Source organism: Leptonychotes weddellii, chromosome 4 (genome assembly GCF_054177405.1).
Source record: "Leptonychotes weddellii isolate Sample4059 chromosome 4, ASM5417740v2, whole genome shotgun sequence".
Taxonomy (NCBI): domain Eukaryota; kingdom Metazoa; phylum Chordata; class Mammalia; order Carnivora; family Phocidae; genus Leptonychotes; species Leptonychotes weddellii.
The window spans coordinates 114180921-114198373 of record NC_138372.1 but is presented as its reverse complement, the minus strand read 5'-3'; positions in this window follow the sequence as shown (position 1 = coordinate 114198373).

Here is a 17453-nt window from a genome sequence, read left to right as displayed (position 1 = left end):
GGGAGAGAGGGAACACAAGCAAGGGGAGTGGGACAGGGAGAAGCAGGCTTCCTGCTGAGCAGGGAGCCCGATGCGGGGCTCGATCCCAGGACCCCCAGATCACGACCTGAGCCAAAGACAGACGCTTAACGGGGGAGCCACCCAGGCGCCCCTCTTATCACTAGTTTTGTTCTAATTATTAGGCACAGTGAAACGTCTTACCCGTGGTGGTTGAATAAAAAAAACCACACCACACCTCCTCAAACACAAACTAAGTTTCTCCCAATCAGCAGATGAATGCAAACATTGAGAAACACAGAGCTAACAGCCTAGTTTTACTGTCACTTTTCTCAAGAAAACTAGAGGTGGGGGTAAGGCGGGGAGGAGCTCCACGCCTGGTTGCCACGTCTGGTGTGCTATTAACTCCCGATAACCGAGGAAAGCGGATCTCTGGCTTCTACTTCTGCAGGCAGCATGTGTGAAATCACTCAGCCTTAAGAATCTTGCCGCTGGACTTTCCGCCTAGCTTCTCCCCCGGATGAAGGTGTGTGCGTGTAGCAGCTCACAGAGCTGCGTAGATAACTTCTTATTCCCAAAGCAAGGAGAAAGGAGGCATGAGGGGCTCCAAGTGCGGGATGTGTGTGTGCCTGACGTCAAAGGTAGGGAATAAGCTGGAATGAGAATGCAGGTAGCTGTATTTGAGGAACAGTTTTTTTAAGATTTACTTATTTATTTGAGAGAGGAGGAGAGAGAGAGAGAGAGAGAGCACGAGCAGGGGGAGGGGCACAGGGAGAGGGAGGGACGCAGACTCCCGCTGGGTGGGGAGCCTGTAGCGGGGCTCGATCCCAGGACCTGGGTGAAATCAAGAGTGGGACGCTTAACCACCCAGGCACCCTGAAGAACAGTTTTAAGAGAAATTGTGGAAGATTTCAGCAAAGTGAAGAAAGATCAACAAGAACAGATGATTTCCTGTGGACTATCCAGGCCAGGTAAGCTCTGCCGTCAAGTTGGTTGCTTGCACATTTTCTGCCTACAGTTTCTTTTCTTTTTTTTAATTTATTTAATTTTAATTTAATTTATTTATATAAACTCAGCTCCAGTGCCATCCAGAGCCCAAGCTTTACTTCCGTAAGGGCGGGGAGGAGAAAGTTGCCGGGCAGGTAACAGGTGGTAGGAGCGAGAAGGGAAATGGCACTTCTGACAGAGATGACAAAGTGAGCTGCTCCTTCATTTTTCATTGTAAAGTACACCTAATGTAACATTGACCACGTGCACAGTTCAGTGGCATGAAGTATATTCATAATGTTAGGCAATCTCATTGTTAATCTTAGAAAAATTTCATCACCCCTAAAGGAAAGCCTGAGTGCATTCAGCAGTCACTCCCCACCCCCTTCCCCCCAGTCCCTGGCATCACCCATCTGATTTCTGGCTCTAGGGAAGCTTGTACATGAATGTTCATAGTAACTAAAAGCTAAAAGCAGCCCAAATGTCCATCAACAGATGAATGGATAGATAATATGTAGTATATCCATACAACGGAATACTATTTGGCCATAAAAAGGAACAGAGTGCTGATACGTGCGGATGAACCTTGAAACATTGAACTTTCCATTTCTGTCCCCCTGATAGGGGAGTGGCAGAATATTACACAAGGGTTCACAGAGCTGGGCTCTCGGAAGGGTTTCTTCTCCACCCTAAGGCGCCAGTGAGGTAATCCACGTAACACCAAGCAGGATGGCAAATGCTCTAGTTGTAAAACCTTACTTCTGCGGGGGTTCAGTTTAAGAAATTGAATTGTTCTTTTAGAATGCTTTAAAGATGCCTAAAAGCAGACAGTGAATAATTTAGAGATTAGAGGGCATTGGGAAAAATAAGTCGAGAAGGGTGGAATTATCAAACAGCCTACCCTTCCTTCCTTCATTTTTATGACTCACTTTCCCGTTCTACCTCTCCTCTCCTCCCTGCCCATTCCCCACCCAACTCCCTCCTATACACCTACCCTCCTGGGCTCTTCTCATTTCTCTGAACCTGTTTTGTGACCTGTTCCCTCACCGATGCTTATATACACCTTGTGTACCCAGTACCTAGCCAGTGTCTTTATAGTTGGCGCTCAGTAATCGCAGTTGAGTGAATGAAAGACTGAGTGAACGGGTAATGCCAGTGTTCTGTAATTCAATGGAACGGACAAACATTGAAGCTGGTCTCACCTCCTGAAAGTCACTTTCTCCAAACTCCAGATTCCTAAGCTGCGATGACTCTCTGAATTTTTACATCCATGCTTACCTTTCTCCTCCTTATATTTTGTACCTCATGAGTGTAACGACCTTATCCTTATTCACACGTGAATAGTGTGATTCACGTGTGAATAGAATGATCCGAACAAAGATGCACTCCATAACACACACTATACTGAATTACGTTACAAGTCTACGTATCTTGTAGATTTTTTTTAAAGATTATTTATTTATTTATTTATTTGAGAGAGAGAGAGAGAGAGAGAAACAGCATGAGAGGGGAGAGGGTCAGAGGGAGAAGCAGGCTCCCCGCTGAGCAGGGAGCCCGATGTGGGACTCGATCCCGGGACTCCGGGATTATGATGTGAGCTGAAGGCAGTCGCTTAACCAACTGAGCCACCCAGGCACCCCTACGTATCTTGTAGATTTAAATTTAGATTTAATTTAAGTAAAACCCTACATCATCTCTCTTTCAGACTAGATAAAGTAACTCTGTGAAGCTTTGTGAGACACTCTCAGGCAGGTGAATCCCTGTCCTGTACTCTAATACCAATTTCTCTGCTCTTTTCTACAGAAGCCAAAGATTTTTGGTTTAGTGTTCCCCTGAGGTATTGTGAAAACCTTTAAGACAAAGACGCTTCAATAGATATTTATTGACTGAATAAATAAATGGGCGAATTGTACTAATTCTTTAATAAACTTTGATGAAGAAAATGTTCCTTTAATGAAGGTAGGAGAGCCTCTATCAATGATAAAAAGATTTCATGATGAAATAAATTATGGAAGTAAGCTCTGAAGAAGTGCTCTTTATCTCATTTGGGAAATCACAATTTTAAAATGTAGTTTACTAAGCCTATTTTCATAAAAGTGATTTTTATTTTCTCTTATTTTTATCACAATGGTGTATACATATAAAGAGCTAGATAGTTGTATGAGTTATCTTCTAAGAATTAGCAATTCTCTCTGTCCTCCCCCAGATTTCTCTTCTCTTTCTTTTGGCTGATTTTAAAATTGATCCCCACATCTCTAAAGTCCATGATATTCTTGCTAGTTCTGACTTTCAACTTAGGTGTTATCTGCCTCTCCCTATAGAAGATGAAGATGTAGCTCTCCTTTATCTACCTCCGCTGTCCCAACACACATAGATTCTTTACATTGCTTCATCCTCCTGACATGGTGGGTTCAAAATTTTGATTACATCAATATTCAGTGTTTATAGTATCGTGGTGATATCAAGGTAAATGCTAATCATAGCTGAGCCATGTACTAAGTAATTCTTACTTTTCCTGTCAGCATGGTTTTGTTTTCTCTGAAGATAATGATCTTGTTTTCATTTGCTTCATTTTTTTGCAGGGGGGATCCTTGTCAATAATTTTACTCCAATGCCAGTCATTTTTTTTTAGAGATTATTTATTTATTTATTTGACAGAGAGAGATACAGTGGGAGAGGGAACACAAGCAGGGGGAGTGGGAGAGGGAGAAGCAGGCTTCCCACCGAGCAGGGAGCCCAATGAGGGCCTCGATCCCAGGACCCTGAGATCATGACCTGAGCTGAAGGCAGGCGCTTAACGACTGAGCCCCCCAGGCGCCCCCCAATGCCAGTCATTTGTCTAAATTTCATGATATGTGGTATTAATAACCTGAATCTCTACAAGACTCAGTGACACAGGAAAGGCACGAGGGTATGAAGTTAGTCCTGAAGACCTTCGAGCTGATCAGCAGTTCTCTCATTTTTATCTTCTTGATGAAATCCCTGCCAGAACCTTCTGAGCTGAGTATATGTGGCCTGCTTGACTTGTGTGCAGGTCAGAGCTTATATCCTGAGTATCCCTCTTCATCTCTTGGGATTCCTGCCCCTCTCTTCAGTGTGGGGGTCTCCTTTTTCCTGTATTCCATTTCTTCCTTTTTTTTAGTTTACACCCTCATTTTTTTGGAGTGTATCCTCCAGTAGATTTCAGAGAAAGGGTGCAAACAAGGTAAAATTTTTAAGACCTCATTTGCCTGAAAAAGTCTTTATTAGCTCTCTGACTTGATCTGTAGTTTGGCTGGGGGTGGTGTTCTAGTTAGGAAATCCTTTTCTTTAGAAGTTTGAAGGAATTGTTCCATTATAATTTTTTTTTTTTGCTGCATTCTACTTTATTTTTCAGCCTTATTGATGTATAATTGACTAATAAAAATTATAATAAAGTATACAGTGTGATGATTTGATATATACATACATTGTGAAACAACTCCCATCATTGAGTTAATTAACACATTTATCACCTCATATATATACCTTTTTGTGGGTAATAACACTTAAGTTTTAATATTTTAGCAAATTTCTATTATAGAATACAGTATTAAGACAAATGCTACATGATCACACTCATATGTGGAATCCAAAAAATCTGAACTTGTAGATACAGAGACTAGATTGGTGGTTGCCAGATGTGAAGGGGGAGCAAAAGGAACAAATTTCCAATTATAAGTATGTTCTGAGGATGTAGTATATAGCATGGTGATTATAGTTAACAAGACTGTATTGTATGTTTGAAATTTTGCTGAGAGTAGATCTGAAAAGTTCTCATTACAAGGAAAAATTTGTAACTATATGAGGTATTGGATGTTAACTAAACTTAAGGTAGTAATCATTTCTCAATATATACATATATCAAATCATTATGTTGTACACCTTAAACGAATACACGTTATATGTCAATTATGTCTTAATAAAATTGGGAGAAAAAAAAGAATACAGTATTATCAGTTTTAGTCACTATGTTATACATTAGATCCTCAGACCTTATTCATTTTACAGTTGAAAGTCTATATCCTTTTACCAGTCTCTCCCTATTTTCCTATCTCTCAGGCCCTGGTAACCACCCTTCTAGTCTCTGTTTTTATGAGATCACTTTTTTGTTTTTGTTCTTTTTTTTTTTTTTTTTTAAAGATTCTACATGTAAGTGATACAATGCAGTAATTGTCTTCGTCTGGCTTATTTCCCTTAGCGTAATGCCCTTCAGTTTCATCCATGTTGTTGCAAATAGCAGGATTTCCTTCTTTTTAAAAGCTGAATAATATTCCATTGTGTGTATATATTTTCTTTATTCATTCATCCGCTTATGGACACTTAACTTGGCTATTATAAATAATGTTGTGTTGAACAGGAGAGTATAGATACCTTTTTGATAGAGTGATTTTGTTTCCTTTGGATATATACTCAGAAGTGGCATTGCTGGATTATATGGTTGTTCTATTTTTAATTGTTTTTTAAAATATTTATTTATTTATTTATTTTAAAGAGAGAGAGAGAGAGCAAGTATGCATATGCACTCACAAGGAGAGGGAGGGTCAGTGGGAAAGAATCTCAAGCAGGCTCTCCGTTGAGCACAGAGCCCAATGTGGGGCTTGATCTCATGACCCTGAGATCATGACCTGAGCTGAAATTAAGAGTCAGATACTTAACTGACTGAGCCACCCAGGTACCCCTCTTTAATCTATTTTGAGTTGACTTTTATGTATGGTGTAAAAAAGGGGCCCAGTTTCATTCTTTTCACATGGATATCCAGTTTTCCCAACACCATTTACTGAAGAGATGATCCTTTACCCTTTATTGTATATTCTTGGCTCCTTTGTCAAAAAATGATTTGACCATACATGCATGGATTTATTTCTGGGCTCTTTATTCTGTTCCATTGAACTATGTGTATGTTTTTATGCCAAAACCATATTGTTCTGTTTACTATAGCTTTGTAATAAGGAAGTATGATGCTTCCTGCTTTGTTCTTCTTTCTCAAGATTGCTTTGGGCATTTGGAATCTTTTGTGGTTCCATAAACATTTTAGAATTGTTTTTTCTATTTCTGTGAAAGATGCCTTTGGAATTCTGATAGACGTTACATTGAATCCATAGATTGTTTCGGATAGTATTAACATTTTGGCAATATTAATTCTTTCCTGAATTCATTTATTAGTTTTAACAGTTGTGATATTTTGATTTATAATAAGAAATATGTATTTGGCCTTTATCCCCTTGCCTGTCACAGAGCTCCTAAAACTTTTGGAATATCTTAAGTGATGAGAGAGGTAAAGGTGTGTCTTGATATTCATAACTCAACCACACCTGAGTTTATGTTAATGAGGTGACCTTTTGAAGTTTCTAAGCAAGGGGGCAGGTTGCCCGGGGAACCAACCATTTAATTGCAGAGTTGGAACTTTCAGTTTTCCCCTCCCTCTGTCTCCAGAGAGGGGAGAGCAGCTGGAGGTTGAATCAATTGCCAAAGGCCAATGATTTAATCAATCATGCCCACGTATGGAAGCCTCCATAAAAACCCAAAATGACAGGGTTCAGAGAGTTTCTGAGTTGGTGAATACATGGAGATTTGGGGAGTGTGGTATGCTCAGAAAGCAGGGAAGTTCTGCACCCCTTCCCACATACCTTTCTCTATGTGTCTCTTCCATCTGACAATTTGTTCGTTATATATTTTTTATAATAAACTGGTAATCTAGTAAGTGTACTGTTTCTCTGAAGTCTGTGAGCTGCTCTACCCAAGTAAATTGAATCCAAGAAGTGAGCCAGTTTGATCTAAAGCCAGTTAGTGGGAAGCATAGGTGACAACCTGGACTTTTTTTGGGTCTCTGAAGTGGGTGCATCTTGTAGACCATACATCATACCTGATGTATCTTGTCCTTTGAGGGGAAAGTAGTTATCAGAGACTACCAGAGTTGGGCCCAAAGAGCTACAAAGTCACAAAAGATGTGACAATTTGAACATCATGAGAGATAGCAAGCACAGGATGGACTAAGGCATACCAAATATGCTTGAATCCATAAATTCATATTGATATTTAGGAATCATTGGTCATCTCTGGAGGATATTGGAATTACTCATTATTTTGAAAGAAGGTAAGTAAAGGGTAAATGTGAACAATTTGTCCTCTCTTTCCTGTACAATTTATTCCTCAGAGTAACCAAGTTATTGATGAGAGACTTTTCCTTTTTACATAGAAATATTTCAGGTCATAAATCAAGAAGAAATGATATCATCAGACGATAACAATTTAGTAACCATTAATGAATCAATGGAAATAGGCAATAGTCATTAATGGCTGCTACTATCACAAAAAGAGATTCCCAGATGTGTTCCTCTTAGGGAAATACACAATCTTACCTATGAGGTATCCTTGCAAAAAATCCAGATAGTGAGAGACTCTGTGAGACTAATAATCTGCCTCCCTGCCACCTCCCTGCCACCCCCATAAACTGCAGAGATAGAGAGGAAGGGAGAGAGAGGGGAAACTTACAGATTAAGGAAGACATAAGGGACATATTGATCTATTGCAATATTCAGGTCTTATTTGGATCCCAATTCAAACAAAGAAACTAATAAACAAGAAAAATGCATCTTGAGAAAACTGGGAACTTGGAAACTCCATATTTTTTTTAGATTGTTTAGAAATATTATGTTCCTGTTAAAAAAATCATTTAGGGATACATCTTAAACATTTATGGATGAAATCATATGATGTCTAAATTTGCTTCTGTATAATTGACTGGGGAGGTTGAGGTTAAAAAATACTATTCATCAGCTGATTACTGTTCCAGGTGTGTGATGGGTTCATGGGTGTTCATTGTACTAATCTGTCTGCTTTTGTATATGTTTCCAATTTTATATTAAAAAAGTTTAAAAAATTTATAACTTAAATCTTACTTTAATCTCTATCTTTAAAATGAAAAGAACAATTTGTCAAAAATGTAATGGTTATTTTTCATTAAAATCGCCATGGAATCTCCATATGTATGCTCATATAGGATCAATGAATTTAGCAGCATGAAAGGGTTTATCCGAAGGCATTGCGTTATTAACTGAGTGGGGTGAGATGGTGGGAGGTGGAGTGTATGCATTTCTACATATTTCTATTCTATTCTATTATTTTACTTGTTTACAACAGTCACATAATACTGCTATCATCTGAAAAATATCAGATAAAGAAATTTTTAAGAATAAAAAGAACACATATAAAAAGCATAGTTTATTCTTTCTTATTTTTTGGATTAAAAATATATGTGCATTGAACTGTTCACTGCGTTTTTTTTAAATTAAAAAACCTCTAAATTTCTTTTGAATGTGATTTTTCCAGAACAATGAAATATCAGCAATCTAAATTTAGACATTGAAGTAAAAAGAAAGACACAACTATGGGCGTGTGCATATATGTATGTATATGTATGTACATATTATGAAGCTATACCACAGAAGAAGAAAATAGAGAAGAGTCCATAAAACAAGAAGTTGCAAGAACAATCAACAATGAATTTGGCAATAGGCACTCCGTGTCGCTGATTCTGAAATCTGTCCTTTTGAAAAGTTACTTTAATGAGTACAAGCCTGACCTTCATTTTCTCTGGTTGATCCACTCTGGCTATTGGAACTCTGATTAGGAAATTTCCCTTTTTCTTCACTTTCTTTTATCACCAAACACCCTGAAAATGGTAAGAGAGCAGCGTATCCTGAAGCATGGGGCTCTCCCATCACTCTGAAATTATTTCTATTCCATCTGTGTTTTTTTTTTGTAAACTCCTCCTTACAAAAGAACAATAGAAAGACCTAAATTTCTGTCTTAGCACTAAATGCGTCTCAGTGCGGCGGAAACATTTCATTTTCTAGCGATTTCAGGGTCTGTATATTCCCTGCTGTTGTAGTCTTTATCAAAATAAAAAGAAAGGAGAAAAGAACACAAGAAAGAAAAGAAGAAACCCTACATGACAAGAACATTAAACCCCAAGGGTGGTTCATTTCAATTTTGAAGTCTTTCTTCACTCCTCCAGGGACACTTATGTCAATGTCTTAATAAGGGAAGTAAAGCAGTTTATACGCCTCAAAGCACATGCACTCAAACCAGAAAATTGGTGTGAAAGGGAGGAGGCCAGCCCTGCCTTGGACCAATGGCAGCCACATAGTAAGAGGCTGCTTCTGGTGAGGACCAGATGACACAATTTGCAGAGGGCAAACTTAATGTTGTCACTATTAGGGTTGGAAGGAAAACATCTTTGAAGAAATATTTGTTTTATCCCCTTTCCCCCAAATCTTGAAATCATCTCATGCATATGTTGGAAATAATTCTACCCAAATTCATTAAATTCTATTTTTATAATGTTGAAATAATCTTGCACTGCAAATTGAAAAGACATTTCTTTTCAAAATTACCTGGAGTAATTTTGCTGTCATGAGAAATGGCTATATGAGGCATTCTATTTCAATTTCGAACATCGTGAATTATTTCTACATATAAATTAATAAATCATACAATCTGATGTATCAACAACTCGGCCCCATTTGCATTTTGATAAACATAAGAGCAAATGGAAAACTGAGAGCCATTAGTTTGTTTGAATTTTTTAATTCTCTGTAAGTAGTATTTAATGATATAGAATTTTTATTACCCCATTTTTTGCTTTATGTTATTTTTGGTTTGAGGTTCCTAGTCATGACTTGCCAAAATAAAAGCGTGAAAATAAAATGGAGAGAGTTATCCAAATTTTAAAGTGTATGTTTCCTATAAAGATACGTTTATTTTCCTTTGTTTTATTTTTTATTATGAAATTGGCCTGAATAAAAGGCCCAGAAGTTTAGGAATAACTCCTTTAGGTTCAGACTTCTATGTGGATTTCTCCTTGAGGGTCATAATTACAGTACTCACTCATTAATGTCAAGCTCTTAAAAAATAGCAACTTACATATTTTTGGATTGACAGAAGATCTTCAATGGTCCAGTTCAAATTAAACTTTGAAACCAATTCTATATATTTATGAAAGTCAACATAAATATATTAGCTTGCATTCGTTCAGTTGCAAATGACAGAAACAAACGCAAACTGGCATTAGCTTGAAATGTTAACTGACATTAACATTTTTTTCTTTTCATAACTGCGAAGTCCAGAGGTTAAACTGGCTTTGCGGATTGCAGGCTATAGAAACTTTCCTCCACTTTTTTCTTCTTTTTTGATATGTGTATTGGTTCTAATCTTAGACTTTTCCCAGTGGTGGCAGAAAAGGCCATCGGCAACACTTGGCTCATGTCTTAAAACCTTAGCAATCTCAGGAGAAAGCCTCTTTGCCAACATTTCCAGCTATTTATTCTGATTGGGATAATTTGGGACATATGGCAATCCCTGAATCAGTCATCATGTCCAGAGAAATGGAATATTCTAATTAGCCAAGTTTGGAACATGTGCTCCACTCTGAAGCTAGGACAGAGGCTCAGCTCCATCTGAACCCCGAAGACTGGGAGAGAGGAGAAAAAAAATTCTAAAGCATAATACAAAAGATTGTATCACTAAGTTTGATGGTCAATGCCTATTATCATTGCTAGGGTCAGATAACTAGTGTAAAAAAGGAGAGAGAGAAAGTGGATTAGGATCCAGAAGATCAGAGTGCTTACTACTTGATAGACTTTAGGCAAATAACTTTATAAATTATATACATAATTTACATAATATAAATTATAATGATAAATTATAACAATTATATACTATAAATAATTATAATTTATAACTTTATGAATTGTTTGTGAATTAAGTTTTATAATCTGTTTTATTGCTTCAGTTGCTACCTACATGGTGATAAATCCCTAAATGTAATCTCTAGATTAGATATCCCTCTGATCTAGAATATTCTAGAATATTCTCTTTGGAGGATATTCTCCGGATCTCTGGATCTCCAGATCCACCTTCCCCTTCCTTACTGTGTTATGGGGCCCAGGAGGCCTACCTTTGTGGCTACGTGGACAGTCTCACTTGTCCTCTGATGTCCATTTGTGTTTGAACAATGAAAGCTAGTGGCAGGAGATTGTGGGGGAGCAGAAGAAAGTTGGGCATATTCATCTCTTGGGACCCTTCCTCTCAGTCAGCAGGTTGTTAGCGATTGTGTTCCGCTACTGACGGCCACTGATCTTGTCTATGGCTACAGCTAAAGTTCTCATTGGGTTGGAAATTACTCTCTTCCCTTATCCCTCCCAGCCTGGCAGTGGTAGAGCCTTACCTCTGATTTCTAGACTTGAATGCCCCATCATTTCTTACTAGTTTCCTCTAACACTACTCACAACTTTTTGAATAGTTTCTTTAAGTCTCTTCAAGCTTTTTTTTTTTTTTTTTTGAGTACACCGTATATTTTGTGTTGGGACCTTGACTGAAACAACTCTTGACGAATTTCTAAAGGCATCCCATGTTCAATATTTAGAAAATTGAGATTATTATTTCAATTCAACTCAAGAGTGTTTCTTTTCTTTGTTAGTTGCAACACGATCCATCACTCATTCCAACTTAAAACCTTGAATACAGGTTCAAATGTTCATTCTTGTTTACCTTTACATTCAACTGACTTAAGTATTGTCAATTTTATCTCCTACTTATTTAAAAAATATACTCCCCTTCACCATCCCTAAGGCTTAAATGGCCCCTCTGTTACTTCAGTTTTGACAGTCCTGTTTTTTACATGATCATGAACCCCACCATATCACTCCTCTCTATAACAAGTTCATCTTTCTAGGACTCTTGGTCCACCACAAGATAACATCCAGGCAATGCAATATTATTCCATGCTAAAAAGAGATGAGCTACCAAGCCACCAAAAGACATGGAGGAAACTTGAATGCATATTTCTAAATGAAAGAAACAAGTCTGAGAAGGTTACATATTGTATGATTCCAATTATATGACATTCTGGAAAAGAAAAACTATGGCGGCAGTAATATCAGTGGTTGCCAAGGGTTAGGAGAGGGGGAGGGATGCATAGGCAGAGCACAGAGGACTTCTATGGTGTTGAAACTATTCTGTATGATTCTGTAATGTTGGCTACTTGATGTTATGGACTGAAAGTCTGTGTCCACCCCAAAATTCATAGGTTAAAGTCCTAATGCCCAATATGACTGTATTTGGAGATAGGGCTTATAAGGAAATAATTAAGGTTAAACGAGGCCATAAAGGCGGGGCTCTGATCTGATAGGATTAGTGCCCTTAGAAGAAAGACACCAGAGAATTCTGAGCTCTCTTTCTTCCTCTCCACTCTGTGAGGACACTGTGAGAAGGCAGCTATCTGCAACCTGGAAGAGAATCTTACTAGGAACTGACCGTGCTAGAATCCTGATCTCAGACTTCCAGCCTTCAAACTGGGAGATAGTTAATTTCTATTGTTTAAGCTGCAGAGATCATGCATGTGAAGTACTCTGTATAAAAATAAAGTGCTATTTCACACAATCTGACAGTGCTGGTTAAGTAGCTGAATTGCCAAAATCAAATCAGTATCGATGAGAATACTTAACACAAAAAACAACTCTTGGCAGATGCTCAATAGCATCTGATCAGAATACAAAAATGGTAAAGAGGAGAACGCAATGGCTGGAATAGAAAAACATAAACTAACTTCCTTCCTTCCTTCCTTCCTTCCTTCCTTCCTTCCTTCCTTCCTTCCTTCCTTCCCTTTCCTTTTCTCCCTTTCTCTCTCTCTGTCTTTCTTTCTACATAAATTTAAATGAAGGCATAGCATATGACAGAAAATAATCTGTTTAGATCAACAATAAAAAAATCTAGATCTGAGAACTATCTTAAAAAGATAATGTATTTGATGGTGAATGTTATAATTACACAAAGGCAATTACAACTAGTAGACTAAACTTTAGATTATCTTATTACGTGAAAAACTATTAATTTTAGTAGAATACTAAGTTCTGACCACATAATCGGCAAAGCTGTGTGAGCTATCCAAAGTCCAGTCCTTTTTAGGTACTTGTATGAATCATCTGGTTAAAAGTGACAGAAAAGCCCATGAAGTCTTTTGATTTGGGTAGAAAATACATTGTGTACTTGCTGTTACCTGGGTCTGCATGGTAGCATATAATCATCAGAGGGCTAGTGCCGGTCCTGAGGACACAGATGCTAAGAACAGGTGACTCACAGTGCCCGGGCACCCCCTCCTTTACCATCTTTCAGCCTATACTCATTCCACATGGGGCGTTCCCTAAGGCCAGCTGACGAGTAGGGCATGGTGTGCCAACACTAGCGAGGACCCGACTGTGGTGACATTGTATTTATATTATATGATATTACATACCACGTATCACATATCTTATCCCATATGCCATGTATTATATATTAGAGTACCCATCCTGGCTCTGAGGGATATTGGGGAAGCAAAATTCTCCAAGTAAAAAACACTGAGAGTTTCTTCTGCTTTTCCACTTGTCTGGAAGGAGATTTTGCTTTTGGTTTGAAACTCACTGATTCTTGGGTAGTGATTAATGATTTGATCAGATGGCCTGGGACTTGGGGGGAACACAACTGGAAGACTGGTGAAAAGAAAGTTTGAATAGTTGGATATTTGTGTCCCAAATGAATATTCCTCATAAGGGTTCCCTGTAGAAGATATTTTCAATAATCTGGTGCACAAAATGACCTGCTCTGTGGGTGCTAACCTCTTTTCCATCTACCTCAGGGCTCCTGCACAAGGTGGGGTGGTAGCAGGGATCTAGCCTATCCTAAGTCTCTAGACTTAAGAATCTGGGTTCCTCCTCGTGAAGGCTAATTGGGCTACTGCCATTTAATGAATGCACAACCTGACAGTTGCAAATAATCAAAGCTGAGTCCCCCTAGCTGAGCACCATATTCTGGCAGAAGAAAGATTATATTGGATACTTCTGTTTGGTGGCACTGTATTCACTGGAATAAATACTTACGTTTTATATGCACTTGTTTTCCCTGCTTGCTGAACTTCTGACTTTAAAATCACTGCTTGTCTTCTACATTATCTTGGTGAATAAGACAGCAAGTGAATAAGACACACTGATGAATCACTTAACATATCTTTTACAGAAAAAGAACATGGGATGAGTAGTGGAGAAAGAGATGTATAAAATTATAGAATATCTGTTATGTCCTCAGGACTATTTGAAGAAATGAAGGTACAGTGTCACATTTTCTTTCTTGGTTTGGTATATTTGTGTGTGAGTGCGTGTGTGTGTGTGAAAGAGAGAGAGAGTGTGTGTGTGTGTTTCCCTCTCATTTTCCTTTCTACATTATATGGGGTGAATGTGAGCTAGTTTACTTGGTAATTACAGTTTCCAGGGCATCAAGATGGGATAGAATGACAGGAATAGAATGGAAGTGAGTGGAGATTTGGAAGAAAGGTCTTTTTTTTTACGTTCAGCTTTAATCTTTTAAAATTTTCCTTAAGGAACAAGTTGTTCTCTCATAAAGCTGAAAAAGATAAATTAAGCAATTCAGTTCATGGAAGCAAAATGTGAATAGTTCATATATCTTTTTTAGGTACGTTCTGTGGACAACTGTGTAACTAGACAGTTTCTGTATAGCAATTCAGTTCATGGAAGCAAAATGTGAATAGTTCATATATCTTTTTTAGGTACGTTCTGTGGACAACTGTGTAAGTAGACATTTTCTGTTACTCCTATGTTTTTTTTTTTTTCATTTTGAAATCAATTTCAAGTCCATGCTTGTTAGTAGACAATGAGTATTGGCAAAGTTGTACTTTCATTGAATTGGAATATGAATCCTAGCTCACAATGAAAGTGTGCCTTTAGCTCAGGTATAAAATTTGTGTTGCTGTTTCTTTGTGTTTTGTTTTGTTTTGTTTTTCCATAGCTTCCTTTGGAGGCATTTATTGCCCAAGGGCCTGACCAATGGTGTGTTTCAGATTGCCACAATTGAGGGAAATTGAAGAACAATGGTCCTCACAATCTTTAACCTTTTAAGCCATAGTTTTTGTCGGTTTTGCTAAATGTCTGAATGCTTAGGTCTACCCAGACTGCCAAATAGTTCTGGGTCTGTATTTGAGGCACAGAGAGCATAATATTTATAGGGAGCATTTTGCATTTTGTTCTCACCACTTGCTAATTTTGGCAAGTCTCTATGCTTTGTATTTTGCCCTAAGACAGTTATTCTCATTTTATAAATGTTAACTTAGTCATTAGAAAGCACACTGCATATACTGTGTTTAACAAATTGATGGTAAATTATATTTATTATCAACTGTGAATGGTAATGGACACAGGAATGGTAATGAACTTGAAGATCTCAAATATAATGACTAACATCGTTGATTTCTTTCACAAATATTACTGTTATTAGTAGTAGTATTATTCTTTTAGTTCGGATGCTTTTTGCTTGAGATAAGAGAAAACCCCTATTCAAACTAGCTTGCAAATAGGGAAGGTATTATCCTTCACATCAAGAATTCCAGAGATTAGGTGGACACCAGTCACGGTATGTCAGGATTTTACCTATGCTCTTCTTACTGTTCTCTTGATCACACTTTTTAGCTGTGTTTATTCCTTCGACCTCAGGCTGGTTTTCCTCATGACTTCAGAGCCGCTGGGAGCACAGGCAAAAATAGGCCTCCTTTTCTTTTACATTCAGAGAGAGGAAGAAAAAAACAATCATTTTTGTTAGTCTAACCAGGCTACCCTTCACCCACTACTAGTTACTAGAGTAATTCCGTGGGTATGAACTATCTTAGATTCATGAAGATCTGCCCTGGAATCTGGGAGAGGGATTGCCTTGATTTTGTTTTCATCAGTAGGGCAAAAAAAAAAAAAGGTAAAAGAACAAAATTGGGAGATACAGGCAGAAAAAGGGTGTTGGAAACCAGCAGTTTTACTATGTGGCAGGCACATAGTAGGTGCTCAGCAAACAATCACACTTTCTCCATTATTCACCAAATCCTTATGACTCACCAGAGTGTGTGCCTAATGGTCTTGTCTTTTCTGAAACTACTCTTGAAGAATCAACATTTATTATCATTTTTTATATCAAAAAATTATATTCTCTCTGATGGCAATTCTTTCATGTGTTCATTAATTCATTCATGTTTTAGGCCTTTAGCAAATAATGAATACCTAATATGCACAAAACAAAAGCTACAAAACTATTTCAAACTATACCATTTGGATACATGTGTAGTTTCTTAATAAGTAAGATTACCCTCGTGTGACTAGACTCATTTTTTTCTCTATATAGAATGTATTCTGTATCATTCATATTAATGTATTGTTGTATCTCATAAATATGTATCATATTCTAACTAAAAACAATTTTAATTATTGTTAGTTTAAAATTTTCAGAATAAATGTAATGTAGGAAGGATAAAGTAGTATTAGTTTAAATAGATTAATACTTTGGGTGCCTGGGTGGCTCAGTCATTAAGCGTCTGCCTTCAGCTCAGGGTCCTGGGATGGAGTCCCTGGGCTCCCTGGGCTCCCTGCTCGGCGGGGAGTCTGCTTCTGCCTCTCCCACTGCCCCTGCTTGTGTTCCCTCTCTCACTGTGTCTCTCTCTGTCAAATAAAAAAATCTTTAAAAAAAATAGATTAATATTTTAAATGAGGACTTGTGTGACAAACGCATTTTATGAAATTTACTATTTATTTACTTATTTATTGCCAACTTCATGAGTTCTATGGAAAGTCTGGCAAAATTCTTTAAAACCTCAAGAGTAATAATAGATGGTTCTTGGCTCCAGTTTGGATCATAAACCTTCGTATCATTCTGAAATGGAAATTGATAAAAAAAGGAAAAGAAAAATATGTCTTATTTTATTAAGGTACTTCTAATGGATGTCAATGAAATAGTCTTTCTGCTCTCATTTTTACTGGGATTTCAGAAAGTCACATTGATTTGGCAATATTCGATCTCATCGTATACACATATTTTAAATATCAGCCTTTTTTGATGACTTACTCATCTGGCAGTCTATAAAACACACTTTCTTTTTACGTCCAAATTATATCTGTGAAATAGGTATTTTTATCCAGTGTAGAGTGTGTACATTAAGAGCATCTCTGACCAAATAGTATTCATGAAATAATTTTGGTGACTCTGAAGGTAAAAAATGGAAAATTTGAAAAATATCAAATAATAATACTTCATACTAATTTACCAGTAAGTGGATGTTTTGTGTGTAAACATGAGCAGAGGCTAACGTGGCAGTTTGAGGCACACGCACCATGAATCCTTTGTTGTGGGCTCACATCAACAGAGACCCTGGGTCAGGAAAGTAATGAAACACAATGAAAACAATAGTGCTGCTCCCCAACCAGTATATCCGTATTACCAAACTTCAAAGCTCGTTATAGATGTTAGAGTATTTGGTCATCCTGTGTCTATATGGTGGGGATCTAACTCCCAGTCAGAAACTGAGGAAAAGGGATTAAGTGATTTGTACGGACCTCAGGGAGCCAAGCTAAATCCCTGTGATT